Raw genomic sequence first — 19,198 nt, forward strand, 5'->3', positions numbered from 1 at the left:
TATAGGTTTATTTTTATCTCAAAAAGTCAACGTTCGTTCACTTAGCAGCTTTCCCAGGTGCAATGAAAATGTAAATGGAAAGCTCTAGGCAGTATTATTAAATGATTTCCTCACTCCTTGGTAGAAAAAACATGCGGTATACACATTTCTTAATACAGAATATGTATAGATAATGTACCCGCATAACCACTGTGAGATAGGAATGGACTGAAGTGAGAAGAAACAAATAGTTGGCTGCTACAAGAAAGTTTGTTTCTTTCTGCCATGCTGCTTTTTGAAAGAAAACAGAAAAAAATGTGTATGTCCTTCTTGCTTTTAGTTAGCTTCTGTTTCTTGAACACAGACTAAAATTTGTGGCTTATACTTCATGTTCTCAGTGGAACTTCTCAGGTCAGACTGTTATCTTTAAATTCTTCATATACGAAAGTATCTTCAAACACACATGTGAAAATACACATGATCAGTCATGGAAAGGAACATTTCTTGCTTCATCAAGATGAATGCTAGACTCTCCTGGCAGATAGAGTTTTGGTGCACTGGTTGCTCATGGGACACTCCATAGAAAGGAGAGAAAGCGGGAAAGCAGGGAAAACTCGACCTTTCAGTAGCTGTTTTTAGTATTTCCCAGGCCTTACTTTGAGAGAAAAGAAATTACTTTCCCATGTGCTTTGTGACTGCAGTGTTTAGCAAAAAGGTGAATTAGAAGAAGCACTTCCAGGTATGTTCTGCTTTAGACAAGGCAAGCAGCAACGACCTTGGGATAGAAACATCCTCTTCGCTCTAGAGGGAACCAGTAAACCAGTCGATCTTGTGGGACTTAGCAGTGTAAAGACATAGCCACATGGATCATATTCAAAAGTGCTCAAAATCAGGACGGAGGCTGTATCCCAACCCCAATCATTATGTGCATGAGCTTAGGGCTTTCCTATAAATTTTCCATATAATAATGAACTGTGAACTACTTGTGGGACTGGGTCATTTACAGAGATATGAATAAAAAAGGTATGCTAACAATATCTATGTTCCTGCTTGTTTTTACCAAAAGTAGTTTCTAATGAGTTGACACAGAAAATGGGAAAGGAAAAAGAAAGGAGTATTTTTCTCCTTCTATTTAATGATTTTTTTTTTTTCACAAGTCATGTGCGGATTGTAGGTTAGTAGAGTGCATATGCTAATAAGATAGACAATAGATAGATATTGGCCCAATACACATTTTTTAAAACACTTACTTGCATATCAAAGATTCAAAGGAACTCACAGAGCACATGTACCTTACTAGTTAATACATTGGGCAACAAAATTTAGAGGCAAAACACCACCACTGAGAGGACTGAAAAAATATTCTAACAAATCTCACATGCTCATGCTGAACAGAAGTTCTACTCCCTTGTCCAAAACAGAGGATTTCATTTCCACATGTAAGCTTTTTCTTTGTGGCATTCCATTGTCTTTGAAATTCTGAAAAAAAATTCTCTATTAGAGAAACTAAAATAAATCTGTCAAAACAAGGACGGAAAAGGGGAAGCAGATTTTTTTTTCTTTAATTGACAGGTCTCTAACACAGTCATTTTCTGCTTCATTTGTCTGTGGCTGAAATATAACAAAACATCTCAAAGGGTTTCCAGTGACCTGTAAGAATGAGATTGTGGAGTTTAATAGCCAAAGCATTTCAGGATCGCCTAATATTCTGTCACTCAGCAGGGCAATGTCAGAAAGTGACAGCTGCCCTTATTCTTACGGAATGTAGAGCGACTGTGATAATTCTTCCTTAAAACGGTTTCACTTCCCATGATTACTTGATCCCTGTGCAAGATAGCTTGTACAAACACTACAGTAGCCTCCTTGTATTTATACCTAGTTCAAAATACTACAAATTCAAAGCTACTTTTTTCTTATACAGTAAGTCTGTGAATAATTTTCAGATACATTTGCAATTTCCATGCAAGCAATTAAATAAATAATAATAAAAGTCCAAGTGGACAAAAGTCCAAGTGTGGTAAGATTTTAGGTGATTCTAACTTCTAGGATTCCCTCCTGTTCCCTCCTCCCCCCCTTTTTTTCTTTTTTTTAGGAAATCAGAAGAAAACTGACATATTTTGCATTAAAAAGTTTTCCTTATAAAAAAGAAAAAATATAACTCTAAGAGGGATTCATAAGAACAATATGGTTTGGATTAAGACTGGATTTTTATTCCTTAGGTTTGGTTAATCTTTTCTTTCTTATGACATTTGTTCTATAAAATATGTACAACCTAAGCTTAAGACTACTCAACCTATCCAGAAAGCATAGGAATGTCCCTTGAATATTAGGTACTATTAACAGCGTTCAGTTGTTATGGCAAGAACTGCAGAAGACAAGTCTGGACAGTTCAAATTAAAGCACCTTTCTCACTGGGAAAGGAAAAGACAGGGCACGTACTTTCTTTAGAGTTCTTTTTTCACTGCTTTTACCGCTCTGTGGTTTAACATTTCCATACATTGTTAAAAACCCCAGGCACAAGCCTCAGGCAAACTAAACACACAAAACATACCAAAGTCAATGTTTTGTGATTTCCTGCCTGCTACCAAGGTATTGGAAATAATTAAATCTGAAGCTTCTCTAAAGCAAACATCCTACCTCAAAAGCTAGGTCTCTATTTTTATATTTGCTTAGAATATTCCTCTCAACACATTTGCTTGTTAATATTTGTAATAGGTTAATGTATCACTGAAGGTCCCCTTCAATATGACAGATCATATTACTGTTGTTTCCCAGGCCCACAGCAGTAGAAAAATGCACAGTGTCTGAAGCCTCTTAAATCCTTTATGCACCAAGGGGGCAAAACTGCTGTCCCTGCAATGCACAACTTCATCTGCTCTCCCCATTTCCTCCTTATGCCATGATGCACTTAAAGCTTTCTCCATCCCTGCAAAGCTGATCAGCTGTGTTAAAGCAGCAGAAACATGGTCCTCTCAGCTCTCTGGTTTGCAAAATAAGAGAGGGCTATGGACTGACCTTCCAGAAGGCAGGTGGCTTAAGCCATCTTCCTAATTCCCTGACAAGGGCTGCTCTCAGCTGCAGTGTCTTTTCCAGACTAGCTTGCAGCTGAAGGGACTGGAGATGTGGAATTGGGAAGACAAAAGAGGAAACAGGCCCACTAGAATAGGGTATTTGTGAAGAACATAGTCTTTATATGCTGTTTTTCCCTGCATCTTGTTGCTAGCTTATTATGAAAACTTAGATGGATAAGTAACTGCAATTGCTATAAAGTGCTTGTAATGATAAGATATCTTTGAAAATTGTAATATAGAATCCTACAAAAGATATACATTACCAACGCAGAACTTTAATTTTTAGTATATGAGTTTTAAATTGATCATTTTTTCCCAGAGAACATAGCTGCACACTTTTCAGAAAGAAACTTCAAATATCAGAGAGGGTAAGTGCAAAGAAATCCTCAAATGGGCAAACAAAATGATTGTGGCAGAGAATTCAGCTGCAGTTACTAACCAGTGCAATAAGGAGATGACAAAAGTTATTTCATTGACATCTGGTTTTCTAATATATTGAATTAGACACCACAACATTCTAACAATGAGATATGACTTACTGTAAACAAGGTTATTGCATATATATAGCATATAAAAAGAGGCTTATTAACATAAATGCTTAAAATAATTTGTAAGATTTTATTTAGAGCATGACTAAATCAGTTACTATCTATTTTTTTTTTTTTTTAGATTTAGAGAACTGCCTGCCTTCATAGCCTATTAGATTTTGCTGTCTGCATCCATTAGAGTTACTGTTCATAGCCAGTTTGTAAAATATATTAATCAGATTGTTTTGCCTTCCTTTAAAGCCATCTGAATTTTGTCCTTTGACAATTTGAGTCCAATGCAAAGTGGCTTTTCATGCATATTCATATGTGTGAAAGAGAAGCAGTGAGAAAGAAGGAATTGTAATCAATAGCTAATATAGCAAGGAGACATCCTCTGCAGGAATCTACTTATTTCAAATTAGAAAAACATTCAAAAGTTGAATTACAATTTTAAGTTAGATGAAGAGAGAAATAGTTTGTCAATTCAAAGGATTTTTTCAAAATATGATCTAGGTCCCACTGGCTTACATGCCAAGACTTTGAATTAGTTTGGCATTTTCTTCTCCAAAATTTGAGGTGTGAGAAGAAAATATTTTGATGGACTGACACATCCCTGTAAAGCAGCTTCAGTTACGCATCTCTACCTTTTGGGGTAGATAATATAAGTTTCTCAGGTTTATATATTCATTATCCATAAATGATTCTAACTTAGCCAGTACTCTTACCCTGGAGAAATGAAACATGCAATTTGTTAGATCCCATTGTTATGCAAATCCCTTCGTAAGCGCAATATGAGAGTGATTGTACCGCTTGCACTGATTTTCACATTTGAGCAATTCAAATCTTGAGAAACATATTTCTCAACTATATGGACTACTGGTTTTATGCTTTCTTTTCTAAAGTTTTGATTTAATAAGCATGGTTGCTGAGTTCTGTTATTGGAGGATGGTAATTCACAAATAACACTTTTCTTGACTGAAGGAGTTTTTTGGGCTGCAGTACATATTCATGCACACAGAAACCTCCTATGAGTTTAAAGTTGCTAATAACATAAAACGATAAGTTGACCCTTGTAAAATAAAACTGTGAATCTATTGTCAACCAGCCTGAGTGGACAACGTCCATTCAGAAGCCATGAAGGATATGAAAAATTGTGATGTTCATGGAAATCCCATGTTCACAAGGAGCATATGATCACTTCTAACCTTGAATGTTCAATATCAATATTATGGATCTGTAGGCAGTTGATTTTGCATTATTTTTATTGGCAGTAAAACTTTTCGTCAGATCCATTAGTTGAGAAAAATTAAACTGCTATATTGCAATGTTGCTTAAATATATTTCAGTCATCAAAAAGTATATCACTGTAACCTGGTAGGTAAAAATAAATAAAAATTAGTTTCTAGTATTTCCTGCAAAAAGCCCCATGTTGTTTACAGTGTATCTATTTATATTTCATCAAATCCAGCAGTTGTCTCTTATTTTTATTCCTCTTAATTAGTATTACCACCATGAGCTCTAGACATAGATCAAGACCCTGTTGTAAAACACTGTGGGAGAAAAGCAGAACACAAAAAAGATTACAGACTGAGCATAATACAAGAGAGAATGGAGAGAAGCAGTTGTTCACAAGGAGTGAGCCAAAGCTGAAAAGCATAATAGAAAATAGACATATGTAACACATCAACAGCACAGATGATGTCAGCTTTGCTGTTCTTTTGTGGACATCATTTCAGCAGGGATATGAATGAGGTTTACCACAAGATGCTCCTAGTAAGAAGCAGGGGCACAAAAACAATGGAGGCTGGTTATAAGCCAGCTGGATGTTGGAAGTGACCTTTGGAGAGGAAGGGATAAGCTGTGAAGGTAACAGCAATCTTAAGTTTATTTTGATAAAAAAATGGGATACAGTGGAAGACGGCAAAGAGAAGTTTAAAAACAAGTTAGAAGAACAATCTTTACAGGATTCTGGAAACAGTGAAGCAAGATTGCATTTGTAAAGGCCAGAAAAGTATAGGATAGTAATTGAGACATATGATGCTGGGAGCCTGGCCAGAAGTGTGTGAATGCAAAAAAAGGTCGTGTATATGATATGTAATGTAGAATGAACCCACTACACTTAGTTGTAAGCTGGAGGAAGTTCCAAATGGAGACTAATATCTCCAATTCATATAAGACCTAGTGAGAGGAAAGATGCTGCTGCTGTTCAAAATGCTGTAGAAAAAGATAACGCAGATATATTTTACAGGTAAAATTGAGAGCTGGCAACATGCACACATCAGAGAAACAAGGTTTTAGTTTGAGCAGAAGGAAATAGATCTGGTATTGATAATAAGTTACATATCTTTCCAGTAAAAAAAAAAAAGAAAGTAAATTGGATTGTTTTTAGATGACATTACCCCAGAGTGCAGCATAGTGGAAGGAGATAAGGGACCAGGACAGACCCTAGAGGGGCTTCAGTTAAAGCAAGTGTATTGGGAGGGGGATAAAGAAGCAGAGAATCAGAAAGGAGAGAATCAGAAAAGAGTAGAGCCCTAGAAGCAAGGAATGAAAAAATTTCAAGGAGAAGGTGGAGGTGTTGAAAGTGTGTGAAAGATAGAAGAGGCTAAAATTAAGTTCCTTGTAGTGTAATTCAGCTCAGAAAAAGCATTCTCACGAGGGCTTTTTCATTAGAGCGGGATTAGAGGTTACAAAAAAGAATTGGCAAATAGCTCAACACTGCAATTGCAAAGCATGTATGCTATGATCTAGCTTCACTAGCAGCACAAAGTGCAGTTCATCTGCTCTAAAATTAGACATCTAAGTCTAAGAGAGTTACCTTAGGCTCTCTTTCTAGTTAATTTATTTGATCTACCTTGAGAGAAGATGAAACAAACTCTGGAAAGAGCTTTAATTGGCTTAGAGGGGTACATGGATACAGAACAATTATATGCACAAATTAAGGTAGGAATCCTATCACAAAGATCTGTGAAAATCCAGCTTCAAGTCATTCTTCTCTCCCCTTTTATGCTCCTCCATGAGGCTGGCTCTGACTGTACTGTCTGTGGGAATTAGGATCAAGGAATCTTTTAAATCTCCTTTCCATTATTAGAATTTTTATTTTGTTTCACCAGATTAAGCACAGGTCTTAGTAGTTACACTAGCTGTTTCTGTATCCTTGGCCCACCTCTCCACTCACTTTTCTTAATATTTTTCACCTGCCTCTCCCCCACCATATAAGGATATTATATCTAAGACTATGGGGCAGAAATATCTCTTGTGTCAGGCACATGAAAAATGCTTCAATTCTACAACATTAAAAAAAAATAGGAGAATTTGTGACAATTAGTCTTATGCTAATATTACTCACATCTTTTTTTTTTTTTTTTTAATCTGATGAGCTGGTTGCTACAAAATTCACCAAAGCCTGCTTTCCTGATTCCTGTGTCTATGCAGTACCCCTTGCAGTGCCGGCAAATTTCATATGCATTTAGAGTCTATTTCATAAGTTATTTTTCATTATATACCATTTTGGTACAAGACTGCAATGATTTTGCTAGCACAGCACAAGTCTAACACCTGATTACCACTATATCAGCACCAGTCCATTGCACAAAGCATCAACTTTTGTGCTTTACTGAAATTGCCATATCCGTCCTGCTTTTATCCCTGCCTGATACAGAATCTGCAGCTGTAAAAAAACAAACAAACAAAAAAACCACCAGACCATTGCCCCTGTTTTAAGTGAAGGGCTAAGCTTCGGTGTTGCCATTACTGGTTCTGCTGAAGGGTCAGTATTCACGGATGAAAAGCTGTTCAAAGATTCACTGCTTTTTACAAAGTAATATTTTTTTAAGGTCACAAATTCTTGTTACGTGTTATGGCAAAATATGTTCCTCCTATTTTGTTCATAACACTAGACCTTCATACAACCAAAGCTTACTCTTTACTTGGTTTAGTCTATCCAGAATTTTCAGAACTAAATTAAACAAAAAATTCACGTACTTCTGGATTAGACAGTCTCCACATATGCTTGAAATCATTTGACTCCAGTGACCAAGAAACCATTGCTCTGGTATTTTTCCAGAAGTCATCAAGTTTAGTCAGAAACCGAATCATGTAAATCTTGTATAAAAACTTAACAGCAGTGATAGCTTGCACTGATGCAACTATTTATTGCTATAACTGTATGTTGTCAAGTATTTGAAATGACTTTGCCTGTAAGGGAGTTTTCCAATTACCAGTATTCTGAGATATCAAGGCTATCAAAATGTAGCTGGGATATACCAGCAGACCTCTTATTGAACAATATAATCTTTAATGTTAAGACTTCTTGTTATGACCGTATCTTTTGGTAAAGATTCAGAAAATCTTCATTTTTGGATTTTAAACTCCATAAAAGATTTCTTTTTTCTAGTGTTCTCTTCAGGATAAATTCTTTCTCCTTTAATTGTAGGACTGTTTCAAGAATGTTTATTGTAGTCATTGTTGAGATTCTTTCCATAGCACATATTTCTCTGATACCGCAAATAATTAGCAGCACTATTTCAGCACCTCTAGGAAAGCTTTTAAAATAAAGTTTGTTTTTTTCACTGTTTCTTACTTCTTGGAATCCAAAGGTCTCAATCTATTTCTGGAAATTATAAGCTCAGTTCATGTTTTTTTTGCTTGCAGCAATATAATCAAAATTTGAGATTTTTTCTTCTATATCTCCAAATCTCCTTTATACATATTCCAGTCCTGGTTACTTTTTACTAACAATAAACTAATTGATTGACATTTTTTATCCTTTAATCCTTTTTAAATAGACAAAGCAAAAGTTATAATAATATTTGCGTACACTAAAAACAAAATGCCATTTGAAGCATGTTTTCAAAATTAAATAGGTGGACTCTAAGTTTGTTTCTTTATTCATATTTGGTGTACTCCTGTCACTTGTGGCAGTGTGTACTATTTTATCCATTAGTAGAATAAGAGCAACAGAAGCTTCATTCAAACAAATGCAACATGTGTTTGTGTAACTCTGGTTTTCTGCCAGGGCAACAAGAAGGGCACAGCTGGAAGGACCACTGCTAAGAACTACAGTGGAGTGGCATCAACACATTGGCACACCATCATTTTCTGCATGCAAGAGTAAGAGAATAACTGTGGATTTCAAATGGTTTTGTGCTCTATTTGCAAAGTTGGTGTGTTTCATTGTGAATGAAGAACTTTCAAATGTTCTGCAGATGATATGTAAATGAAAACAGGAATACTTTCTAATGGCCCAGATCTTACTGAGACAGGCAAATGAAACCAAGCATGTGAACCAAATGATAGTAGAAAGAAAGTGTCTTCCTTCTATGCTTCTGACCTCTACAGCACTTTGCTAAGCTATCCTGGGACTGATCTCAGTCTCACTGTACTGTATGTACCATGTATTTGTACGCACTCACATAAGCCTTTCTGCCTAAAGACCATCTGAGAGCGGTTTCAGCAAAATGTTCTTTTTCAGAGGGACTGAGAGCACATCAAACATCAAGATCAAATTTGTAACAGAAAACTTAACCTTACGGTTCCAACCAATGTTTCCAAAAGACTGAACATCATATGATATACAATGCAAAAATGCTGACCACACCCAATGTCTATTTGTTTACATCGGTATCAAAAGTGACTACTAGTTTGCAACAGCAAGTAGTAAGAACATACTGCATTATTTTAAAAGAGTCTTAAGATGAACATTTTTGGTTCAAATATAAGTGGCCATTCTTAATGTGAAATGAACAGAGGCACCGGCTCACACCTACCTCCTCTACTTTCTAAAAACCCTGTAAGCTTTAACCAGAACACTTGACTGAAGAGAGGGAGGTTTCTGTCACAGTAATCTCAATGGTGTCAAAGTCTCAGTTCTCCTGAGGAGGGATCTCAGGCATCAGCTCTCTAAAATTTACTAGGGCTTTTACTACACCAAAACCTGGAACCGTCATGGGAATGCCAGTGGTAATCCACCCAGGTGGCAGGGTGGAAGGGAGGCAGTGTTGACTGAAATGTTGGCACTTCTCTAGTAGTCTCTCTACAATCACGTGATCACATTAACAGGAAGACAAAAAAGCCCCTCAGGGAAGGATTCATAAAGCTGGCTCATCTTTTGGGGAAGCTAAGAAATGTCGGTTTGACCCCTGAAATCCTAAGGACTCACATAAATGAGCACCACAGCAAAGCAACCTTGGAAGTGCCCATTTCCATCTATGCTGAGGGCCAATCAACTCCTCAGTGGACATATTATCTAAGGACCTTTATTTAGGGAATACCACGGCATTGGTTCTCATGAGCTATAAAGAAAGAAGTGACAACAAAAATATAGCAGTTGATTTCCACTGATAAGATTTGCAAAGACCAGCAATTCTGTTAACTTGCCTTGGCCTGCTTGTTGCTTCCTATTGCTACTGAATGGCACATTTGCCATGATACGTTCTTTTCTTATCAGGTTTCATTCTGTGATGAACCATTTCCCTCTGACTTTCTTCTTTCCATCACATTGTGCAGAGTATAGTCCTCTTCTTACCTGTTGTTTTACACTTTCAAGATATCCCATTGTATGGTGATTGTTTGCTGACTTTATTTTATTTATGCAGTGTTTTTCCATTAATAAAATGCCCTCAATTATATAGAAGATAACCATATTTCACCTGTCAGATGCCAGCTTCCCAGCAGATGCCATCTTGCCCTATCACTAATGATGATTATACTAGATGTCATTAGCAGAGGCTTACCGCACATTTCTCTGGCACAATACAAAATTCTAATAAAGGCTCTTCACTTATGCATTGTGAATTTCCTTCTAATCTTACCAGTAATTTCACTGTACATTTGTAAAAGGAAACTAGAGAGAAATTTGTTGACTACAAAGCTAATTTCTCATCATCAGCAGGGATTTCAGTCTGTGTATGCTCTAGTGACAGTGCATTTTTGCAGAATGTGATACTTCACCCCTGTGATTCAGCAGGTGGCCTCATTTTCGTTCTAATCATATAGTATCAGTATCTATTCAATTTTTATCCTGAATCATATCCATTCAGGCTCTTGTCCTTATCTGACCTTGATAAACTGATTGCATCTGTGAAGCTTACAATTTGCTCTTTAGACTCTGTTTCAGATGAGTTATTGGTTGAGCAGTTGGATATACTTGGTTAGTCTTCCTGTGCCTTTGGGCAAGAAATCATCTTTGCTGAAAGCTATTGTGATGAAACTTATAAAATGATCTAGTTTACAGGGGGAGGGAAAAAAGGCTTGTGTGGGGGGAAAATCTTTCAGTGTCCTACTATTCATTTTTATTTTGTGGCATTGTTATATCTTCCAAAGAGTTTAGAGAGTATTGTTCCCTTCTGAATAACAGCTTGTAGGAATACATATGGTAGGTTCTTTACAAGATCTTTCTGTCCCAACGGGAAAAAGAGTGTAACCTGCTGCTCTTAATATTTATTCAAGTTACTGCTGAAAAGAAATTCTCTCATTTGCAATGTGGGGTGATAAACAATATATTCAAATATGCTAATGCCTAACTTTCTTGCTGGACATAATAAATTATTGTTTCTTATCTCTGTTTGAATTTAGGTTTCCTTGTTAAGTCTACAGAAACTTTTGGCACTGAATTTTCATTGAAGAGCCCTATAAACATTTTTTATAAGTCTAGGAAGAGCAAGAAGAGGGATGAAGATGCCAAACCTTGTGGCAGCTTGCCACCAAAATGATAATAGATGTCAATGATAAATGGGCACAGGACAAAATCCAAACATCCTGGGAAATCATACTGTAACCAGACTGTACCTCCATGTAGACACTGGAGTGGTTCGATCTTTTCTACATTTTGGCAGCACTTGTTTAGCTTGCCATATCAATACAAGTATTGTCAGATGGCAAGTGAATTAAATTCCTTTGTGTTTTTTCACTCAGGAGCTAAGAATCATGGATGAGGTTTTGACTGCCCCTGTAAAATCCCTCAACTGGAGTTTAAGAATTATGGACATCTTTGAACATCACCCAGGACATGGACAGTTCTCGCTTTGGTGCTACGAAGGTAGGCCTGTAAATTCCTAGTTGACTAGACAAAGTGAGTTTTTTACTGTGGATTCACTGGGCATGTGGGAAGAAGAACACAATTTGTATTCACATCTTAGAGCACTGCAGAAAGAAAGCCTGCATCCCCACCAATTAAAACAACAACAAAAAAGGATAGCTGTTTAACGAGCAGTTCTTTCAGCAGTTCCCTTCTCCAGAACAAATGTGAAAATAGGATTTGTAACGGCAGAACAGACAAGATCCTGCTTACCTGCAATCCCTTCTTCAGCAAAAGGAAGTATCCTCATAGGATGCTTTCTGTTGCTAGTTTAAAAAGTGTTTTAGACCTGAAGAGCTGTGGTATAGGGGTATTCTTGGTTGCTAGCAGAGAGACAAATTTGACCAATGATCCAAGGAAGGCAGGACCACCTTCAGAACAGCCCCTTTTAGATACTGACAAATATAAACAAAGCTATTTGCGTAATTTTAAAATCCAGCTTTGCCAGTTGTCGGTAGGAGGTACCGAAACACTGACTTCCATTTTCAGATGAAAAAAATGATAATGTATCAAATAAAACTCTTCTTAGTGTCTTAAACCATATTTGCCTCCAAAATTAAAATTTATGCATGGTATAAATTGGTTCAGAAAAGTAAAAATCTTAATATTAGTTTCTATGCAAATGGATCATTCTGTTCAGGTATACAATCACATCTGAATTCTGTTGTCAGTAATAAATAAATCTGAAAAATTAAAAAAATTAAAAGCTTTCTATAAAAATAATTTTCCTGTATAGAAATATGCCGTCTTTTCAGAAATCATAAAATGAAAAGTAGCAGTCATGAAATTTCCAGGCAGAAGCAAAAAACAGAAAGAAATAGACATTCACAAACACAAAGAGATGGCAGTGGCATACCTTCACCAGACTGCTGAACTTGGTCTGCTGTGCTGGGCAAAAATGTAATAAGAAGGTGGTTACCTTCTTATTGTTACTTTGAGAAGAAAAAGTGATTCCAGTCTGCCACAAGGAAAAATCTTTCAGGGAACAAACTCTGTCTCTGCCATTGGCATCACCAAGGTCTTATTATGACTATTTTATATAAATATTATATAATCATAATTTTAATTATATATACATGCGCATAATAATTTTTTGCTTAAAAATATATTGCAATTGAAAAAATGCAAGAATCCCAACTTCACATTGATCTGTAATATGTATCTGCTTGATGTCTTCTTCACATAGGAGATCTTTTAATTTCAGTCACTGTGGTTTCTATTATCATTATTTTAGAAGCATGACACTACTGTTTACAGCCAGCTACAGATCTTGGCCTTCATTATGCTAAGTGTTGTATTACCAGAATAAAAAACGCTAAGATCTTTGGGAACACCAGAAAATCGAAGAAGATGCAGAATATAAACAGGGCAGTAACTGAAGATGAAAGAAGAGTCAAGTTTCAAGAGGAAAACATCGTTACAGGCCCTAGCTATATGCAAACTGGGCAGTTACATCAGTTAGTTTCTCAGGTATTTCTGATTTTTGGCAAATCAAGTAATTTTACATGTTAATATTCATTATCCACTTCCCTGGATTGTTAAACTACATTGACTCCTTCTCCAAATATGCTATTGCCCTTTAGAAAGAAAATGTTGTCTCAGTTGTCAATGACAAAAACAACAAAAAAACTCTTTCCCTTTTTTTTTTTAATGAATAGAATGTGCATGCATTGTTGCCTGAACTTCCAGACATGTCACCGCATCCAACCGCAGCTAATTTTCCTAAAATTATTTTAAAGGAAGTTTTTCAAGAAAGATGAATGATAATCAGATGACGATTCATCTAATTCATGTAGATGAATGAAATTATAACTGAGAATATTTTAAGCCAATAAACTTGAAGACTGCTTCATGATTATTGACTACTCCTATGCAAATGGCAGCACTGCTTTTCTTTGGGCGTAACTATGACCTTGTTAACAAATGTATTTGATAAACTGGTGACAAGTGGGGAGAAACAGCAAGGCAACAGTGAGATAAATTATGATTTTTGTCATTAGTTAAAATACAATAAAGATTTTCCAACCTTCCATTTAAAAAAAGAAAAAAACTCTTCACCTTTTGTTTCTAACTTTTCCAATAAAAGTTTTCCAAGAAAATACTAGAAAAATACTGAAAGTTACCTGGCTCAACCCTACAGCCAGCTTCTCCTTCATCAGTTTTGCTCTGCTGCTCAACAATTTTACAGCCAAGCACAGCAAAGAAACATGAAGGAAAAGCATGGAGATCTCAGTTAGCATGAGAACAAGATGAAAAATGAAGCATTAGAAGAGCCAAAATAGATAACAAGAAGGTCTGTTGAATGTCTGGCTTTCTGCTTGCCAAAAGAAGTAGAAGCCTTAATTATGATTCATGGAGTCATTAATTCTTTTTAGGCATGAAAGTTAATGGAATAATGATTTTTAATCGCTGTGGGATGATTCCTGGTGTGCCTAAACAAAAATAGTACTGACAGTGTATAATGCATAATGAACATTTCAGAAAAAGGAGACTCACTGAAAGGGAAGGATACTTAAGGACTACGTGTTTGAAGAGTGCATTTTTTGGTTTCAGTTCGGGGTAGGGGCACTCAGAAGTGCACACTCCCAGCACCACAGCCAGAGTGCAATGGAAAGCAGAGGGTCACTTTTTCTCGTGTCTGCTTTACATGAAAATTATAATGATTTGCACCAATTCTTTTGAAGCTGTTTGTTCTCAGCGGCTGCCTGAAATGTGGCAATTGTTACAGGGCTTTATGTGCCAGAGACCAAAAACATGTCATTAGGGGCAGCCTCTGCTCGGTTTCAGGCTGCTTTTGGACTGAAGTGCACCAGTGGCAACTTACAGTTGCAGCTATGCTAGACTGATTCATTTCTGCAGTCATTTTGTTTTCTTCTTGTTCTCATTCACTTAAAGTCAGTGTAGCTAATTAAAAAACATGTTTGTTTTATTTGGATGTGAGACATAACGTTTTCCAAAACAAGATATGATTAAAACATAGGAGACAGTTAGGAAGATTTGTACTGAATAGCTCTACAGCCTGCTCGTATTTCCTTGGATTGCAAGATATAAATCTAAGCTGGCTTCTCTTCTACCTTATTTTTTATTCCTGCCTATGTATGTGGCCTGCGGAGTCTGTGGTATATATCACTTTTTACTGTTTACTTCCTTGGTTTTAATTCCACTCTCCCCTACCTCTGTCCTCTCTCTCCAACCCTTTTTTGGTTTGCTTTATGGATCAAAATAGGTTACTTGACATAGTAATATTTAACTGTTGTTTCTAATGTTGATTAGCCATTTAGCTATTTATTTTCCTTGAGTGCCAGACCATTGCTCCTCATTTTTGATGTCTGCAGTGTACATGTCTATATGTGGATTTAGGTTCACTTATAGTCAATCTATAGTCATTTGACGTTCACTTTATAGGCAATGGAAAGGCCAAGACAACTGTGTGGCACTGTTTGTTTTTCTATTTGAACCATCTATTTTAGGATGATTTAGGAGATGAATGACACAAGGGAAGGAGAGGAAGGATTTGCAAGTTTGGTTGCTGAGCCCTTGTGCTCAGTAATGATGCAGTCAGTCCAACCTGCGTGGGGCCAAGCATAACAGGCTGGGAGCAGCTCCTGTCAAAGTTGGAACGTGGCAAGTAGATTTTTGAGTCTCAGAGAGAGATGTCAGCAAAGAGTTAAAGCACAGTACTTCTGACATTACAAGAATAAATCTGCTCATCTACTTCAGATGCAGTTTAAAAATAGGCAATGCTCAGAGACACAAAAAATACCTGATGCCAGTTTTTAAGCTCCGTTCACTTTCATACGAAGGGCAGAGTAGCTATCAGTATTCTCACTCTCCTGTGAATCATATGACAAGGACTACATAAAATTGCCATTATGGCTCTAGAGAAACAGCTAACATTGTCTGCCATGTATTGCACTACATCTTTTATGACTGATTTGCAAAGGTACTGGGCATGCTCAGTGACTCCTGCTTTTGTTGGCAAGCTACCAACCCTCACCTTTTCTGTAAACTAAATACTTAAGTTAAAGTTTTAAAAGAGTTAGTACATAAACTGCACAATTTCCTCACAATGTACTGAGTGGTTGTTTATTTACAGAAAGAATAATGGCAGTGGTCTGAAGATAATCACAGATGAGCCTTATGTGACCTATTCAATTTACAAGAACACCTCTAAATAAACCCCAAATTAGTATAGTTCCACATCCCCCCAACTAACATAGCGATACTTCTGAACTCCAGCTACTTTAGGTTTCTCATGTTGAACAAACTGTGCCAAAAATATGGCAGATAGCTATAAAATATTGCCCAGAGAACTGAAAAGTTCTTGAAGATACAACTGTAATGTCACAGATTGAGGGTATTATTAGGATAGAGGTAACTTTTTTTATACTGAGTGCATATTTTATCTAGCTATTGCTTGAAAAATTATAGCCATCTTTTGTTTTATTACTGTCTTTTTTTTCTTTTTTTCTCAAAACCCAGATCTGTAAATCTGTCTCTGGTCATGTAGGCCATTCTACTGATTCAAAAGAGAGTACATACAGACTCCATACATAATACCTGTTTTCTAAACTATCACTTGAATTTCCAGGTCACAGCTTTCCAAGTCACAGTGTACATTTCTTCTGGGTAACATGATTATATTTCATCCAGCCACAGACCCATAGGATAATTTAGGTTGAAAAGAGTCTCCAAAGGTCATCTGGTCCAATCACCTGCTGAGAGCAGGACCAGCCACAGGAGGCTTCCCATCAAATTTTGAATGTTTACAGGGATGGAGATTGCAGAGCCTCCCTGCCCAATCTTCCAGTGTTTAAACTCCCTCACTGTATTTTTTTTTTCCTAACATCTAATTGGAATTTCCCATGCTGCAACTTGTGTTTGTTGGCTCTTGTCCTACTGTGTACCTTTGCAAAGAGCCTGGCTCCATCCCACCCTCTCCCATTAGGTAGCTAAGGTCCCCGCGAAGCCCTCTCTTCTTAAGGCTGAACTGACACAGTTCTTTCAGCCTCTTCTTGTGCATCATATCAAGAAATGTAGCTGGGTGAAATAAGCAAATATAAAAATGAATTGAATGTTCATTTACTGTTATGCCCTCACAGCTTAAAAAAGTGATCAGCTTGAAAACACCTCTTCTTTATACGCCCCGCAGGGAGCATATATGACCACAAGCATCTTCAGGATCAGATCTGTTTCCTAAGCAAAATACATTTTAGTTCTTCATTGTGAAGGAAATCTTCAGAAATAAGTGCAAACTTTTTGCTGCCTACTAATTTTGTAGCTCCAACATGACAGTCACTCTTCTACTCATAAGTGTTGCTTTACTTTGGGTTAAATTGTGATAGTGAGAAAAATGCCAACCTAAATTTTTTAAATTGTCACTTTGAAGCATTTGTGGGCAGTTTTAAAGGCACTGAAACTATTTCATTTGTGTCTGACCAGTTTGTCCAGTGATCATATCAGTGTTGGCTCAGCAGGGAGGAAGAGAAAGGTTTTTCCTTTTTTATCACAGCCAGAGGAACTTGTCAGATGGTATGTGATCTTTACCGGACACATATAAGGCAGCTCTGATATGATCAGTGGATCAATTGATGGATCAGCCATCAGTTAGAAGCTTCCAATATGATCATCATATATATGCTAGGACTAATATTGGACAGAATGCTACTATTCCCACATGTGAGGGAAAGAAAGGGCCTGTGCTTCTCTAGGATGTGTGCTACAATTGTTTAGGGAGTTAAATGGTCTGACTACTGCACCTCTATCAAAAGTAACATCTCCTCAGTAGATGTGTAATGGACATCTTGCTAAAATAGTCAGTAGATGTGTGTAAGCATGGGAAGGGAAATAACTGATCATTAAAATTGGAAGTAGAGTGCAAAGATGGGATCACTTTGGGAAAACAATAAAGAAGAAAAAGAAAATGCAGGGAGATTATAGAAAACATTATCAAGAAGGAAGTATAAATGTCTGATGGACTGGAAAGTACATATGAGGAGGTGAACACAGACAAAAACATGAATCCAGAAAGGAAATAAATGTCCTTTAGGAAATTTAAATGGAATATTCTAACCTAAAAATTGAAAATAATATTAGATACAGCACACTTTATTTCTTTATCCATGAGTTAAGGCTTATAAATGAAAGAAACCTCCAAATAATAGCAGCCTTTGAGGAATGCTCCTCCATTGCCATTCATACAGCAGAATTATTATTATTTATTCTTTGTATTGCTTTGCTGTTTAGGTATATCTCTTATTCAATACTATAAAAACTTGTGTGAACATTCATAAGAATAAAATGTTTCATAAACAGATTCTTATGAAAGTAATGTTATAGTTTACTGACATTAGCTATGAAGGTGCTGTGCTGGTTTTCTTTGAAATTTGCTTCTCACTTGATTCACTGGATTTTGTTTACCACCTCCTTATATCCACTGAAAACCCGAAGGGATGACTTTTTGGTATGGGAATCCTACCGGTTTTGTGTTACACTTTTTTTTGGGGGGGGGGGGGGGCGGGGGAGGGGGTTGTAGGGATATTTCTGTAATTCTAGCTTTTTTCCAAATTGGGCTAGTATCTTCTGTGGTATTTTTCACTGTACTCTGCTGTAATTAGACCTGTGAGATCATCAGGAAGAAGCTCATCTGTCTATAGGCATCTGTGAAGAAAATGATCAATGCTGTCTTCTTTCTCTCCCTACTCTTATTGCTGCTTATTGAATGTCTGAGATGCAATGAGAGTGAGAAAAAGAGGTACTTTATTAACACCAAGAGAGACAAACAGAATAGAAAAACTTTCCCAAATCTTTCACCAGAGCTATGATAATGAGAATATTTTGGAGAATCAACTTCACCCTTTCTGGAACTGCATAAAGAGGTGTCAATAAATTAATGAGTAGCCAAGTAAGAAGAGATATCCTTTGTATATTTTATATATATGGAAAATGATATCTATGAGGCTCTGAAACAAACACAGACAGCAGTGTGTCCCTAATTTTCTTCTCAAATGGACTCTGCTTTCCGTAGGGCAATGGTCTCAGAGTGAGGCTCTGGCACCTTGCGCTGCTCCTGGCTCTAGAGCTCACTCGGATGCAGCCAGCTGGTCAGCCTCTGCTCTAGGCTTCACTGCACAATGTAGGTTTCCACTCGCTTTTACTTTATCCTACCCAAATAGCCCACACTGACTAATACAGGGTAGCCACTATCCTAAGGTGTATTTACAATACCTGAGAAAAGATATTTTGACTTTGACATATGGGAAGAATAATCACAATTCACTTACCTGGAAACACGATGGACTATCCAAACATATAATAGAATAACTCAACTATTTAAGGCATATATTAGGTGATGCTACTGCATCCGAGCAGACAAAACAAGACAGCAACTAAAGTGATTCTGGATTCCCTGCCTTCTCATATTTCCCATGCCTGGTTTAATAAAAAGGGCACAGCCTCAGAATTTGGCAGCTCTATGCACAGTGGAGACTCTCCGCTGACTGATTTCTGCGTTCAAGGCAAGAGAATGGAGAAAAGCAGCCTGT

General features: G+C 36.9%; 1 protein-coding gene across 1 annotated transcript in view; it reads right to left on the reverse strand.

Annotated features, from left to right (window-relative positions):
- Window positions 1-19,198, reverse strand: part of GPC6 (glypican 6) — a 757,595-nt gene that overhangs the window by 264,396 nt on the left and 474,001 nt on the right. The window lies entirely within an intron of this gene.

This window comes from Dromaius novaehollandiae, chromosome 1 (genome assembly GCF_036370855.1).
Source record: "Dromaius novaehollandiae isolate bDroNov1 chromosome 1, bDroNov1.hap1, whole genome shotgun sequence".
Lineage (NCBI taxonomy): Eukaryota > Metazoa > Chordata > Aves > Casuariiformes > Dromaiidae > Dromaius > Dromaius novaehollandiae.